Source organism: Miscanthus floridulus, chromosome 1, assembly GCF_019320115.1.
Source record: "Miscanthus floridulus cultivar M001 chromosome 1, ASM1932011v1, whole genome shotgun sequence".
In the NCBI taxonomy this organism is placed as follows: Eukaryota; Viridiplantae; Streptophyta; class Magnoliopsida; order Poales; family Poaceae; genus Miscanthus; species Miscanthus floridulus.
In genome coordinates, this window is record NC_089580.1 from 169729797 (window position 1) to 169735824 (window position 6028).

The window sequence follows — 6028 nt, forward strand, 5'->3', positions numbered from 1 at the left end:
TTTTCCCTTTTTCTTTCTTTTCTGATGCTGTTTTTGGTGCTTTTATTATTATTTTTTGAAGCAAAGCGCATTTCATTACTCATCTGTCACAGAGATCTCGCTGGACATCAGAGCCTCAAGCTCTTGAGGTACATTGTCCCAAACAGATTGAGAACCGCTGGGCAGATTACAACCAAGAACAAGCAAATTCGTGTGCAACACCGATTACAAGAACGAGGGCAAGCATGTAGACTACTCCCAACTAATTCAGAAGCTAGAGTTTGATCTCCATGATTACACCGCCCAGCGAGGAGAGCTGTATTCATCTCCCTCGAATCCATCTTCACCTGTACGTCATCGACTTAAGTCTGTCGGGTATCGATATTAGGGATATCCAAAATAAGGAAGTTAGCATTCACGCTGACTTCTTTGGATGGCTCGAGACGTATTAAAAGGTCTCGCCCGACCCTAAGGCCGTGGGCTCCGTCTCGCCTAACCTCGAGGACGCAGGCTCTGTCTCGCCTGACCCTTTGGGTGTGGGATTCGTCTCGTCCGACGCCAAAGACGTGGGTTCCGTCTTGCCCAAGGCCGCGGGCTCCGTCTCGCTCGACCTCGAGGCCGCGGGCTCCGTCTCGCCCGACTCCAAGGACACGGTTTTCGTCTCGCCCAAGGTCGCGGGCTCCGTCTCGTCCGACCTCGAGGACACGGATTCCGTCTCGTCCGACGGGGACCCATACCACTGCCAATCAATCCAGGTCCAAGCGTATGGGCCTGAGTCAAAACTCTGACGCCAGGGAAGAGGCTGGCACGCCTCGATGTAACCCGTGGCCATGACGGGCCATACCTAGGAATTCACATCAAGAACAGTGTTGAACGTGTCGGTGCTGTTCTGTCTAATACTCGTACGGACGCAGACAGGCGCGTCAGTTCACCACAACGTCTGCCGAGACGAAGTGGAACGCCATGACCGACAGATGATGCCTGCACATGGCGTCAGTGATGAACAGGGACGTGACATGGAGCCGTCCCTGCTGACATCTACAGGATCGACAGGACCCGTATAAATAAGAAGAAGGACCCGACAACCCTGGAAGCCTTCTTCTCTCTCCACTCCGTCGGCCTCGACGTTATCAATGAGACGCTTGAGGAGCTGCAGCTGCACGCACCGGAGGCCCGTACCCCCGGGAGCGACCAGCTCATCGGCTTCGATTACCGGAGGGCAGAGCGCCAGCTCAACGCCTTCCTAGGACCCCAACCGTCCTGGGAGGACCTGCGCCGCCTCACCTTCTCGTTCACCAACGTTATGACGTAGCTTGTCGGAGGAGAGCCGCTCTCCCCGGATTACCTCATCCGAAGCGCCCCGACAACGCTCTTGTTCGGTCTGCATAACGCCGTAGAGACCGTTGGCCACCTTATGGCGCAGCGCATGTGAAAGGACCTAGGATGCCGCCTAGAGGGGGTGAATAGGCATTTCTGAAAATTAGCACCTTTAAATACGGAAACAATTAGAAAAAGGAATTTCCAAAATGGAAACTCTAAATTAAGAGTAATACCACACCTCACAAGTTAGCTACAGAATAAACAAGGTATAAAGAATATATCTAGAAGCTACAACCTTACAACACAAAGTTAGAACAGAGATCAAATAATATTCAGTCCTGAGCTCTAATACCGGACGTGTCCGGTATACAAGATTTCTGTAGATCAGCCCCAAACTTGCTCCTTTTGATTTCTATCTTCAAACCAAACTACAGGCACCTACAGAGATGACAATATACATAGAGAACCTGCACAAGAGCTGGAGTAACATAAATATCAAATGAAATACGAATTGAGATGCAATATTTGTTTTACCAAAGTTCAGACTCGTTCGAGTCCTACTCTCCATTGAGGGGGCTACGGCGACCTAGCAAAGGTCAACCCTAGAGGATACCACGAAGGTCACTCTAGCCGGAGTCTTTTCCAACTCCTTTTCCTCTTTCCACTAGTTGATTCCGAGGCGGTGGAATCGACTGTTACAAACTTTCTAAGGCACACCACAATCTCTCGGGTGCTCTCCGGCGACGCCTAACCATCTAGGAACAAAGAGTCCAAGAGTAACAAATGTGAATCATGAGATTGACAATATGTACAAGTGCTCAAGTGGTTGGATTGCTCTCTCTCTCTTTAAATTTCACTCAACCCACAATTTAATTTGGCAAATTTGATCAAACACTCACTAAGAGAGTTGGGAGAGTTGGCAAAGCTAAAAAAACATGTTAGAGGATCAGTAGAATCAGTAACCTCTAAAGGTGGAGGCTTAGGGGTATTTATAGCCCCCTTGAAAAAACTAGCCATTTTATAGCCGTTGCCATACCGGACACGTGCATACCGAACACGTCCGGTATGACTTACACTGCGCCAACGGTAACTAAGTTACAGTGATAATGTGAGGCGTCGGAACTCCTGATGAATGTCGAAACTCCCAACTCACGTCGGAACTCCCGACCCTCAACATATTTTGAAAACTAGGTAACTGAGTTGAAGTTTGTGAGGTGTCGGAACTCCCAACCCTCAAGGCATTTTGAAAAATAGCCGTTGGCCTCTATTCGTCCATACCGTACATGTCCTAGTATGAATACCGAACACGTCCGGTATGACCAGGACAGTGAACCTCTGAGTCAGTTAAGCGTGAAACGTCGGAACTCCTGACCTATGCTGGAACTCCTGATCATCGAAACTTCTGACCCACATCGGAACTCCCGACGAACCAACCCGAGAACAATAAGAATTTTATCCTAGCTAGGCACATACCGGACATGTCCGGTGCTAGACCAGCAAAAACAGATTAGGTCTTTTGTCTCTCAGACACTCAAAACTCACATGGATTGGCTAGAGTACTTATGAAATATTATCTATCAACATGATGCATCCTCTTAATAGTACGGCATTCCTATTAACTTAAATTTAAAAGTATAACGAATTTAAACATTTTGAGTTGATCTCTTTCAACCAAAGCCGTGTATTCCAATCTTCATCAAGTGAGGGTGCCAACATGTTGATATTGATCTTTTCACTTGAGCATAGCCATCTTGAGCATGTGACTTGATTCCATTCATCAAATTTGAGTAATCCCAAATATATCAAGTCACTTCCATCAAACACTTCAATAGTGATTTGATCCTTCATATTAACATGACCATCATAGCTTGATTAGTACCTCAACTAAATACAAGTACTTCCTTCTTCACCCTAGCTAGGTTCTTCGGCCGCCAAGCCATCGCTTGTCCTTCACCCTTGCTTAGTACCTCGAAGCATTTCCTTGCTATCTTCACCATCTCAAGCCAAAGTCACATCTTGTATTGAATCAACCATTCATTTATATTGTTATCTTTTTTATTTCAATTTAGCAAGCTTCAAATATGAGACCATTCCATATGCAATCCCTCATGTCTTATTAATTAATTCTTACGAGCTTGCTTTCACACAGCACATGGAAATCTCACAATAAATAAGCATTTGCATGAATTCCATTTGCATTGTTGTCTTGTGCTTGAACTAGATTGTTTATATGACAACACATCATTTTGGCTTTCATTAAGTACCTATGAGATAACCTATTACCTATCCACACTTAGCAAACGGGTTAGATATTTAATCATGTTGTCATTCAATCATCCAAAACCCACTCAAGGGCTAGATGCACTTTCAATCTTCTTCTTTTTGGTGATTGATGATAACTTGATTAAAACTTATAAAAGAATATAAATATTTAAGATTTTGGGTTCAATGATTTATGAGAGGTTCCCCCTTAATATGTGCTTATGATTAGAATTCACAAAATGACCTCAAATGTCAATTGCACATACTAAAACATTTAGGAGACTCCCCCTAAATCATTGCATCCGTGGGGTGTATGTGTGTGTGATAAGTAAAACCGTGATGCATATGACAAGATATATCACACAAGAATAAATATAAAGACGTCACATCAAATATTTTCATTCTAGCATGCATAATCCTTATGAAAATAAATATAACACATGTATGTCACACATAGCACTCATTACATATTTTCTCAAGTCCACAAGCCACTAATATAATATAAATAAAGATTATGTCTCAAGAGATACATAGATAAAGCATAAGTGAGTCTTATCTCTCACATGATACAATCTGGCTCAAAAGATTACATTAATGAAGCTCAGAAATTAAAAAGAGTCTCAAGAAACTACAGCATGCAGTACATATCTTCAGGTACAAAGATAAGCAAATGAAACTATCCTAAAACTTTAATTAGTCTCTCTCCCCCTTTGTCATCTATCACCACAAAGGTCCATCAATGACATACTAAGAATAAAGGGGTTGCAAGTTGTCTCTGAAAGTTGTGATCACTCATCATCATCTTCATCTCTACCAGCATCCTCATCATCTGAGCGTGTAGCATCGGCTGGACGAGAACCACCCGCACCAGATAGGTCATAGAAACTACCCGTGAGGTCACTCCACCAGTCTGAAGCATACTCATCTGCAGCACTGGGACGTGGCTAAGAGTGAGTAGGCACCCAAGCTTGTAGTGGTAAAGGGTCAGGGTGCTCTAGAGCCTATTGCTGCTGCTGTCGCTGAAGGAACTCAGCAGACTCTACGTTGTACCTGCCCTGCTGCTGCTCCTCAGTCTCAGACTCACTAGCTGCCTCATCTGATAGTGGAGACCTAGAAGGATCAAGCTCAAGTCTAGAAGCAATCTACTTCAAAGTCTGAGTATCCTTCCTCCTAGCCTCCCTCTCCTTCTGCTGACAGGTCCATATGTCCTTACACATTCCAAAGATAGCACTGAACATCTTGCGAATAGGAGAAGGAGGACTACGGCGACGTGAAGAAGAATGTGAAGGAGCATGTAACACCCCGGGTGTTTAAATATTCAAAACATGACATGTCATCATATGCATTGCAAGGCATTTGGTCAAATTGCAAACTTTGATATGCATTCACTAAAACAAGTTTACATTTATGTTATGAGTGTTGAATTGAATTGCTTGAATCATGTCAAAATTTGGTTTGGATTTGAATTTTCCAGAAAACCCTGATTTTCAGTATTTAAACCCTACCCTGAAAATCCATTTCAAAATCTAAGCATATTTCGAGGTTGAGCCCAAAAGCAAAAGTGTAGAGCTTGACAAGTTATACAAAGTTTGTTTTTGGAGTTTTTCAAGTTGTTTAGAAAAATTTGGAGTAATTCGAAAAGGCGTAATTCGTTAAATTTCCCTATTCGAATTCAAAAGTTCATTTCAAAATCTAGACCAAATTAGGAGTTGGTTATAAAAACAAAGTTGTAGAACTTTTGATTTTGAACAACTTTTATTTTTGGAGATTTTTGAGTTGTTATGAAAAATTGAGAGTAATTTGTGAATTTTGGCGAATGGCAAACTTGTAAATACTGTGAACAGTGTTCACCGCCGTAGCTACATGGCCGGCGACCTTCTTCGGCGTTCCAGGCGCATCGTGGCCGTCCTTGGCGTCGCGCTGGCGCGGAAACGGCTCCGTCGTGGCTTCCTTGAGCTTCTGAGCCGCGCTATAAGTACCGAAACGTCGTCGTCGTCGTTTTTCTTCTTCCTCTGTTTTCACCGCCGCCGTCGTTGTCATCGCTCCAGCGAGCTCGCATCGTCTCCCTAGCGCCGTTGCCATCTCGGTAAAGGCTGTTCCAGTTCCATCTTTCTCTTGTGCATCCACCCAGCCAACTGTGGTCGACTAATTTTGCCGGGAATCCGCTGTCCGCGTCCTTCTTCCTCGCGGCCGGCAACTTCATCGCCGCGGGCGTGTCGTCGTGGCCAGGGCTCTCCGGTGAGCTGTTGCCCGTGATCAATGTACCTACGGCTTCGTCTTGATGCTATAGCACTTAATCCGTTGTTCTTTACTTGTTTTGATCACTGCAGTCGCCGGTTCTCCATCACCGACGACCTTTGCTTCGCCATGATCACCGTGGTCGTCGTCACGCCTCTCCGTTGCTCCTCCGGCCTTATGCTCTACTCAGTCGCATTTGGGGTGAGCTGCTGATGCTTCCTAGGCAATC